General features: G+C 42.5%; 1 pseudogene; it reads right to left on the reverse strand.

The window, feature by feature from the left end:
• Window positions 1–2193: 2193 nt before the first annotated feature.
• LOC119802342 lies at window positions 2194–2592 on the reverse strand (annotated as a pseudogene).
• Between the last annotated feature and the right edge of the window lie 7776 nt (window positions 2593–10368).

A 10368-nucleotide genomic window follows, 5' to 3' on the forward strand; every position in this document is an offset into this window, starting at 1 on the left:
TGTTTCTGCACTAGGTCTTCAACATCTCATCCCCAGATCACAACCTCTAAATACATAGGAACTACCTGCAAATATAAATTATTTGGCAATATCCTTGAAAGACTGAACCAAGGCCCCGCCCACCGAGGTTGAGCTCAAGCGCTTCCTGACACCCTAGAAATCTAGAGGCTCCTATTCTAGGAAGCCTAACAGGAGACCTAGTCTTTTCCTTTCAGCTTACCTTTATTATCTAAAATATTCCATGGTGAATGTTTGTTATTTTTGTAAAGAAAGAGATTATTTTTGAGAGGAAATTGAGCATATAGATCAGTGGTTATCCGCTACTCTAATGACAGAGAAGAATACATATTGTGCTTTCATATTTAACGTTTTCCTCCATGCCATTTGCTGTGGAACAACCTTTGTGCACTGTAAATATGTATTGTTCTCATTGTTAATAAGTAGCTGATAGCTAGGTAGGATTTGCGGGGCAGAGAATATGGTTGGGAGAAGGGTAGAGTTGGAGGAGTGATGGAGGAGAGTCATCTGTCTATGTGTTACTTTCATTGGTTAATAAAGAAACTGCCTTGGCCTTTTAATAGGACAGAAAATTAGGTAGGCGGAGTAGACAGAACAGAATTCTGGGAGAGAGAAGGCAGACGCTTCAAGCAGTCGCCATAGGCAGTCTCCATGCCTCTCCTCTCCGGATGGATGCAGGTTAAGATCTCTCCTGGTAAGCCACCTCTTGTGATGCTACACAGATTATTAAATATGGGTTAAAGCAAGATATGAGAATTAGTCAATAAGAGGCTAGAACTAATGGGCCAGGCAGTGTTTAAATGAATACTACAATTTCCGTGTAATTATTTCCAGTGTAAAGCTAGCCAGGTGGTGGGACGCAGCCCCGCCGCTCCTTCTACAGAGGAGGCTCAAGACTGATGCAGAGGAAGCAAGATGTGTACAAAATGAGGTAACAAGCCATGAGGAATGGAAATGGGTAAATTTAAAATGTAAGAGTTAGCTAGCAACAAGCCTGAGCTATTGGCTGAGCATTTATAATTAATATTAAGCCTCTGTGTGGTTATTTAGGAGTGACTGCCAGGACATAGAGAAACTCTATTTACAGCTACCCCATGTGATTCCAGTAAAACACAGTAAACCTGTGGAGGTCTGTATTATTATTTGCATTTTATTATTGTCTGTGTTCATGTGTGTTAGTGGTGGTTGTGGTGGTCATGGGGTGTGTGTATGTTCAGATATGCTCACCAGTGTATGAGTGTGGAAGTGGTGGTATATATATATATATATATATATATATATATGCACAAATGGATGCAGGTGCCCACAGAGGCCAGAAGATAGCATTGGATTTCCTGAAGTTAGTCATTTTTCCAACCCCTCCACTTTATTCTCTGAGACAGGGTCTCTCACTGAAATGGGAACTGGCCTTTAGGCTACGCTGGCTAGCTAGCAAACACATGTATACCCATTTCCACTCTGCCCACTTTGAGTCTCTAAATCACATACTTTTTAGGGTTTGTCCACCAAACCCTAAAAGTGATGCTTACCATTTGATTATCACTTGAATCTGAGGGACATGGAAGCAAATGTAGCTGAGTACAAAACAGGCAAATCCTTTTCCCTAGACACCTCAGAGAAAAGAAATCACAATCATGCTAGATATGTTTCCTGAAAATGCTAAGCTGCTATTATAACCCCTGATGTGGGAACACCCTTCTGTAGGCTGTGAATTACCATTGATTAATAAAGATCCTGCTTTAACCTATGGCAGGGCAGGATATAGCTGGTGGGAAATCCAAACAGATACAGGGAAAAAGAAATTGGAGTCAGAGAGATGCCAGCAGTGGCTGAAGAAACAAGATGTGAGGTAACAAGCCATGAGCCTCATGGCAAAATATAGAATAATAGAAATGGTTTAGAAATGGGTTAATTTAAGTTGTAAGAGCTAGTTTATAATAATCCTGAGCTAGTAGGCCAAACAGTTTGTAATTAATATTAAGCCTCGTGTTATTTGGGAATTGGCAGATGGGAGAGAAACCTCCAATTACAAACCCCAGTTACAGATCTTTGTCTGATGTGGGGTTGGTGAAGAGCTTCTTCCATTCAGTAGGTTGCCTTTTTTTTTTTGGCTTCAATACACATTTATTTAAAGAGGGGCATCTGCAGAGCAAATAATTCTTAAATTGTGATTCAGGTTGAAACAACTTCATAAAAATATGCTGAGACCAGGCACATCCACAGATCTCAACTACAAGATCACTTCTTTGCCCATTCTTCTTTCTCTTTTCTTTCCCGAATAACTTCTTTCAGATAGGGTTTAAGGTAGAATTTGTCCTCCTCATATTTTGTCCACTGCTCCTTAGGCAAGATCTGATGCCACATGCTCAGGTCCAGGGCTCTCTTAATTCGAAACATTCTGTCATTATAAAGAAGCTCAGAAAGCCTTCTTTTGGCCTCTTTCACACCTTCAGTCTCGTGTAGTGTATCATCTCACATTAAACCCAGTTTGTTGAACCCAGCAGCATTATAATACCGTTTTTGAAAACCATCCAGCCACTTGCTTGATGCTACAGCAGCAGGTCTGCCCACCATGATGACCTGAGATCCAGTAGGTTGCCTTTTTGTCTTAATAACTGTGTCCCTTTTTTTTTCTTTTTTCTTTTTCTGGTTTTTCAAGACAGGGATTCTCTGCAGCTTTTTTAGAGCCTGTCCTGGAACTAGCTCTTGTAGACCAGGCTGGCCTCGAACTCACAGAGATCTGCCTGCCTCTTCCTCCCGAGTGCTGGGATTAAAGGCGTGCGCCACCACCGCCCGGCTAATAACTGTGTCCCTTTAATATGACAAATTTAGGTAAGACAGCACTTATTTGTCTGGTTTAAATTATTCTTACACTTAAACTTTTTTTTTTTTTTTTTTGGTTTTTCGAGACAGGGTTTCTCTGTGGCTTTGGAGCCTGTCCTGGAACTAGCTCTGTAGACCAGGCTGGCTAGAACTCACAGAGATCCGCCTGCCTCTGCCTCCCGAGTGCTGGGAGTAAAGGCGTGCGCCACCACCGCCCGGCTACACTTAAACTTTTTCGTGTGTAAAAAGAGAAAAATGTCTGTCTGGCTAATAGCACGAGCCTCTAGGTTCAAAGTTCAAATGAAAGAACATGCAGACATACAGTGTAACATTAGCAAGTCTGCGGGCTAGAGAGATGGAGAGAGAGAAGATGGACTCCCAGCACCCACGTGGGAGGCTCACAGCACCAGTAACCCCAGCTCAAGGAGAGCCAATGCCCTTTGAGGCCTCCACAGGCACCTGCACGTAGGTACGTAGGTGGCGTCCACTCCTCTTGTGGTGGTTTGAAGGAAACGGCCTCCGTGAGCTCATAAAGAGCGGCAGCATTTGAAAGGGTTGGGAGGTATGGCTTTGTTGAAGGAAATGTGTCCCTGGGAGTGGGCTTTGAGGTTTCAAAAAGCCCGTTCCAAGCCCAAAGTCCCTCTCTTCCTACGTCCTGTGGGTTTGGCTGAAGAATTCTAAGCTACTTCTCTAATACCAGGCCTGCCTGCATACCACCATGCTCCCTGCCGTGACCGAATGGACGAAACCTCTGAAATTGTAGGCAAGCCCCATTTAAAAGCTCTCTTTTTTATAAGAGTTGCCAAGGTCATGGTGTCTCTTTACAGCGCTATAACACTGAGGAAGACAGGAGTCGGTCCCAGGGAGCTGCTGTGGCAGGCCTGACTGTGCTGTTTACTGGTATAATGTGGACTTTGGATTAGGAAAGTGGTTGAACACTTTATATGGGGCTTAATGAGCCGTACTATTAGACACATAGAAGACAGTGGGCTAAGAGCAATGTAGATTATGACAGCCTAGCTTGTGTTTTCAGACGAGAAGGATATTCGTAAGTGACCTGGAAACTGTTTTTGTGATATTTTGGCAAAGAATATGGTTGCTTTCTTCCCTTTTCCAAAAACATCTTCCTGAGGCTAAATTGAAGAGTTTTGGATCAATGGCATTGGCAGAGATTTCTTTTTGTTTGTTGGTTGGTTGGTTTTGGTTTTTGGTTTTTGGTTTTGTTTATTGAGACAGGATTTCTTTGTGTAACAGCCCTGGCTAGCCTGGAGCTTGCTCTGTAGACCAAGCTGGTCTCAAACTCACAGAGATCCACCGGCATCTGCCTCCCAAGTGCTGGGATTAAAGGCATGCGCCCCTACCACTCAGCAAAGATATGTATCATAAAACAATTTTGGATACATGTAATCTCACCATTCATTAAAGGTGAAAGCAAATTTGCATTCTAACGGGATTGATGTACATGTTTCTTTTTGCATAAAGAATGAAACTGTAGGGCTGGAGCGATGACTCAGCGGCTACTTTTCCAAAGGACCTGGGTTCAATTCCCAGCACCCACGTGGCAGCTGACAACTGTCTTTAACTCCAGTTCCAGGGGATCTGACACCTTCACATCAGTGCACATAAAATAAATTAAATAAATCATTTTTGAAAAAGAATGAAATCATAGCTGACTATTTGGTATTGCAGGACATAGGACATCATTCACAGTTTTCAGAGTTGACTGGTATTTTGACTTCAGAATTACCAATGATATGAATCTGATTTGCATTAATGTGTATAAAAATTGATAGTATGTTTAGTGACATTTTAGATATTGATGGAAACTCTGCCCTAATTCCAATCCAAAATTAATTGAATTTTTAATGTAACATAAATCAACAACTCCAGTAGCTATTACTTACTTATTAGTATGTGTGTGTATGTACACATGATATATTTGTGCACATATGAAACGGTGTGTGTGTAAGTCAGAGGACAACTTTGTGGAGTTGGTTCTCCCCTTCCATATTTACAGGGGTTCCAGGTATTGCACTCAGGTTGTAGGCTGGCACTGTAAGTGCCTTTATCTGTTGACTCATCTCACAGGTATGTTTCTCTGTATTTTGTTTTGTTTATATATTTTTGAGCCTTTCATATATGTACACAATGTAGCCTGACTTCTCCCAGACCATCCCACATCTCCCTCTCCCTCCCAACATCCCTACTATTTCTTCTCCTCTTCTTTCTCCTCTTTCGTCATAGGCCATTGAGTCTTGTTAGTGGCATTCATATGCACATGGGTGTGCAGGGTTATACACTAGAGTGTGGCCACACTCCTGAGGAAAACTGGCTCTCCCTTTCCCGGCAGCCTTCGGCAGCCCTTAACTCTCAGTTGGGGTGGGGTCTGGTGAGGTGGAATGGTGGCTCACTTGATCTTCTGCAAGTGTTGTTCAACTAGCCGCAGCTGCTGTAAGCTCATGAGTGGAAGTGGCCCTGTCACGACCAGAAGACACCATTGAACAGGCATCCTCCCAGATCCTGGGCTCTCACAATCATTCCACCTCCTCTTCCTTGTGTGCCCTGAACCTTGCGGGGAGGAGGTAATGAAGATGTTCTGTTTGGAGCTGAGCATGTCACTTTATTCTCTGCATTTTGACTAGTTGTTAATCTCTGAGTTGAACAATTTTTTTAAATAGTTTATTTTTTATTATATAAATGTTTTGTTTGCATATATGTCTGTTTATCACATGTGTGTCTGGTCCCAGTGGAAGTCAGTAGAGGGCCCAGGAATCTGGTCATGTTACATTTTAGACCTTTGGAAACTTGAAGTTAAACTTTATTTTTTGAGATGATTAGAGATCACATGGGTTTCCCATCTTGTAAGAAATGATACAGAGAAACTGGGAATTCTCTTTATGATATTTTCCTTAAAGGGAATAGCTTACAAAACTGGAGTGGACTCTTAGAACCAGCGTTGACTCTGATCCAGTCAAGATACAGAACAGTCTGCGGAGACCTTTGAAGCAAGTGGATCAGGTTAGTGAGCAACTAGCACACTCCTGAAGGCCAGAGGCAGTCCTTTAAATTCCAAAACTTCTAAGTGAGGTCTTGGAAGACATGTCACCTTGGGGATTTTACAATAACCAAGAGGCAGCTTGCAGGACTGCAGGAAATATTTACTTTACCTTTTTTTTCTCCCCCTCCCCAGGAGTCTCAGGGAATTGATAACATGTTGTAAATTAACCCAAAGGCAATCAGCTTTCCAAGAAGAGCTAGGCATGATTAGCCTCCAAGGAATTGTGGCTCACAAGCCATCTTATTGAGCAAGCCTCCTACAGCAAGAAGAAGATGTGCTATGAGAAATCTGCTTTTCCCATATCCACTCCATTCATTTAAAGAACTTTGCGTAAGAGATTCTTGGTGTCTCAACAATGGCCTGAAAGCATTTGTTTCTCTGTGGGCTAATTGCTTTGATATGACCCTTGTAATTCAAACAAAGACTTTGGTGCATGTCTGAGCAGGTTAAATTTGGTCCCTGGGATCCGCGTGGTGGAAGGAGAGAAGCAACTGCAAGTTGTTCTCTGACCTGCACATCAGATAACCTCTCTCTCTCTCTCTCTCTCTTTCTCTCTCTCTCTCTCTCTCTCTCTCTCTCTCTCTCTCTCTCTCTCTCTCTCTCTCTCTCTCTCTCACACACACACACACACACCATTGTAATAGTTTTTTTCTCTTTCTTTCTTGTCAGGTACACTGCATGTGAGAAATGCTTTTAAAAAACAAAACAAGGGCTGGAGAGATGGCTCAGTGGTTAAGAGCATTGCCTGCTCTTCCAAAGGTCCTGAGTTCAATTCCCAGCAACCACATGGTGGCTCACAAACCATCTGTAATGGGGTCTGGTGCCCTCTTTTGGCCTACAGGCATACACGCAGACAGAATATTGTATACATAATAAATAAATATTTAAAACAAAACAAAAACAATCTAATGCTAGGCAAAAATGCTCACTAAATATCTCCGAGTGTGTTTGTGATTAATTATTTCTGTCCGAAGATAAAGCTCCTTTCCTAAAGTGATGCTTTACATCCTGAGACATACAAAAGGAAGACGTGGCAGCATGGAAAGGGTCATCTAAACCACCGCCGCCTCTTGTTTTGACGTGGATGCTTCCCCAAGTTTGCAGGGTTCTTTCTGCTCCAATCCCCGCTGTCACACAGATTTGGGGAAGTTTTCTGAGCTTCCTCTGGCTGTGCTGCAGGTGTACAGAGATCAGAGAGGAACTACATAACTAGTGGAGATTTCCAGTTCCTGCCGGCTTAGGGAGAGGAATAACCAGCACAACCAGGTTCTCTCTTCTTTACTTCCACCACAGTAACTCAGGCTCTCCTGTCAGAAGAATTTCAACTTTACACAGCAAAGGAATTCAATAAATATTCAGGGAATGGGAAGTAGATAAAATAGACTGAAGTTCCATTTCTCAGTTGCCACGTGACCCAAATGCCCTTTAAAGACCTCAGCAGCAATGAAAAACCCAAAGGCAGAAAATGAAGGACTTCCAGATCGAAGAGAGATAGCTAAAAGATAAGAGCTTAAAAACAGGAAACACAAGCCGGACCGGTGGTGGCGCAGGCCTTTAAACCCAGCAGTTGGGAGGCAGAGGCGGGGGGGGGGGGGGGGGGGGGGGGGGGGGGGGGATCTCTGTGAGTTTGAGGCCAGCCTGGTCTACAAGATCGAGTTCTGGGACAGGCTCTGAAGCTGCAGAGAAACCCTGTCTCGGGGAAAAGAAAAAAAAAAAACAGAAAATGCAAAAACAAAACAAAACAAAGAAAATGGGGCAAAATAATTGGCAAAGAGGAGATGGAGAGATGATTCAGCAGACGAAAACAATTGCTGCTCTTCCAGAGGATGGAGTTGGGGCTCCAACACCCTCCCCCCCCCTTCTCATACACACAGACAGACACACACACACACATACACACACACACACGTAGGTACATATAGGTATTTTGTTTTTGTTTTTTTTTTAAAAGAAAGGATACATCCATATGTATCCATATGTAGTCTTTTTAAATATTTATTTGTTTGTTTATTTATTTATTTATTATGTATACAATATTTTGTCTGTGTGTCTGCCTGTAGGCCAGAAGAGGGCACCAGACCCCATTACAGATGGTTGTGAGCCACCATGTGGTTGCTGGGAATTGAACTCAGGACCTTTGGAAGAGCAGGCAATGCTCTTAACCACCGAGCCTTCTTTCCAGCCCAGGTATTTTGTTTTTTGTTTTGGTTTGGTGTTGGTTTTTTTAAGACAGGGTTTCTTTGTGTAACAACCTTGGCTGTCCTGGAACTCATTCTGTAGACCAGGCTAACCTTGAACTCACAGAAATCTGCCTGCCTCTGCCTCCAAGTGCTGGGATTAAAGGCGGGCATCACCACTACCCAGTTTTTTGTTTAATGGGTTCTTGTTCGCGTAATCCAGGCTGCCTTGGGTTTATTGTTAGCTAGCGATGACCTTTAACTCCTGATACTTCTGCTTCCACGTCTAGAGTGCTAGGATTAGAGGCATGCACTACCATGTCCATTTTATTCTAAGATAATATTCTTATAATAATTGCAACAGTAACATAAGGTGTTTTTCTCCCTTTTGACCACCAGTCCAGTTCTGCCTTCCTCTCCAGAAATACTATGTATCCTACTGTTTCTTTGTAGCCACACATAAGTAGCTACAGTGTATCTTTTAACATTATATACATGTTACACTGTATACCTTCGTGCTATTTTTCTCACTTCACACAATGTTTGAAAAGGTTTTGTTTGTTTTGAGACTAGGTAGCCCAGGCTGGCCTGAATTTACAGTAATCCTACTGCTTCAGCCTCCCAAGTGTTGAGATTATAGGCAACCAGGCTTGTTTGGTTTTATCAGTTCTTTCTACGTCTTCCACTAGGTTAGTAGTGAACTTAAAGTAGTTTTAAAAAAAAGAAAAGAAAAGAAAAAGAAAAAGTCAGACAGGCATACATTAGGCAGCAGACACTAGCTGACCCTTCCTTGTACACTTTTACTGCTGTTGGTATTGTATGGATGCATGTGCTTTTGTTGTTGTTTAATTGTTTTGGTAACAGGGTCTTCTGTAGTGCCAGGCAAATGACCGTAAACTTCTGATCCTCTTTACCTCTGTCTCTAGAGTGCTAGGTTTATAGGCATGCACCACTAGGTCCCATTGTATATAGAGCTGGAGAATGAACCCACGGCTTCATGGATGCTAGACAAGCACCCAATCTACACCCCTCAACTAGAATTTTAAAGATATATATATATATATGTGTGTGTGTGTGTGTGTACAAATACACACATATGTACACACATTATGTATGTATAAAATACATGTATGCTGTATCTGCATGTATGCCTTTATGCCAGAGAGGGCATCAAACCTCACTTTCAATAGTTGTGAGCCACCATGTGGTTGCTGGGAATTAAACCCAGGACCTGTTGTTGGTTTTACTCTTTAGGCTTTTGTAGCTCCTAAATAAATCTCATGGATGCTTATTATAATTTCTTATAAAACCCTGGCCTTAGCTTAACTTTTTTCTAGCCAGCTTTTCTTATCTTATCCCAGCTACTTTTTGTCTCTGGACTTTATCTTTCTGTATATCTTACATTCCTTCTTACTCCAAGGTTAGCTGGCTTGCTGGCCCCTGATGTTCTCCTCACCTTGCTCTCAAGTTGCTCTTCCTCTTCCAAATTTCCCCTTCTATTTATATTCCCTGCCTGCCAGCCCCACCTATCCTTGCTCCTGCCATACTATTGGCCATTCAGCTCTTTAATAAAACTATCAGGTGTTTTATATTTTAGACAGGCACAGGAACGCAGCTTCATAGAGTTAAACAAATGCAGCATAAACAAGAGTAACAGTCCTTAAAATATTCCCCAACAATGTGGTTGCTGGGAACTGAACTCAGGACCTCTGGAAGAGCAACCAGTGCTTTTTTAACCACTGAGCCATCTCTCCAGCCCCCAATACTTTAAAAACAACAAACACAATTGTTATTAATTCAACAGTCACTGAAAAGGGGGCAGGGGAAGAAACCCATTCAGGATCATCTTTACAAATCACCCAGCTTTTCTTCTGTTCAATTTATCTGTTTCTTTTTTTTTTTTTTTTTTTTGGTTTTTCGAGACAGAGTTTCTCTGTAGCTTTGGAGCCTATCCTGGAACTAGCTCTTGTAGACCAGACTGGCCTTGAACTCACAGAGATCCACCTGCCTCTGCCTCCCAATTGCTGGGATTAAAGGCGTGGGCCACCACTGCCAGATTCAATTTGTTTTTATGATGTGTGCATAACCATTTTTTTTTTTTTTTGGTTTTTCGAGACAGGGTTTCTCTGTGGCTTTGGAGCCTGTCCTGGAACTAGCTCTTGTAGACCAGGCTGGTCTCGAACTCACAGAGATCCGCCTGCCTCTGCCTCCCGAGTGCTGGGATTAAAGGCGTGCGCCACCACCGCCCGGTGCATAACCATTTTTTTAGTGTAGTTGTAATCTGAACACAAA

This window comes from Arvicola amphibius, chromosome 15, assembly GCF_903992535.2.
Source record: "Arvicola amphibius chromosome 15, mArvAmp1.2, whole genome shotgun sequence".
NCBI lineage: Eukaryota > Metazoa > Chordata > Mammalia > Rodentia > Cricetidae > Arvicola > Arvicola amphibius.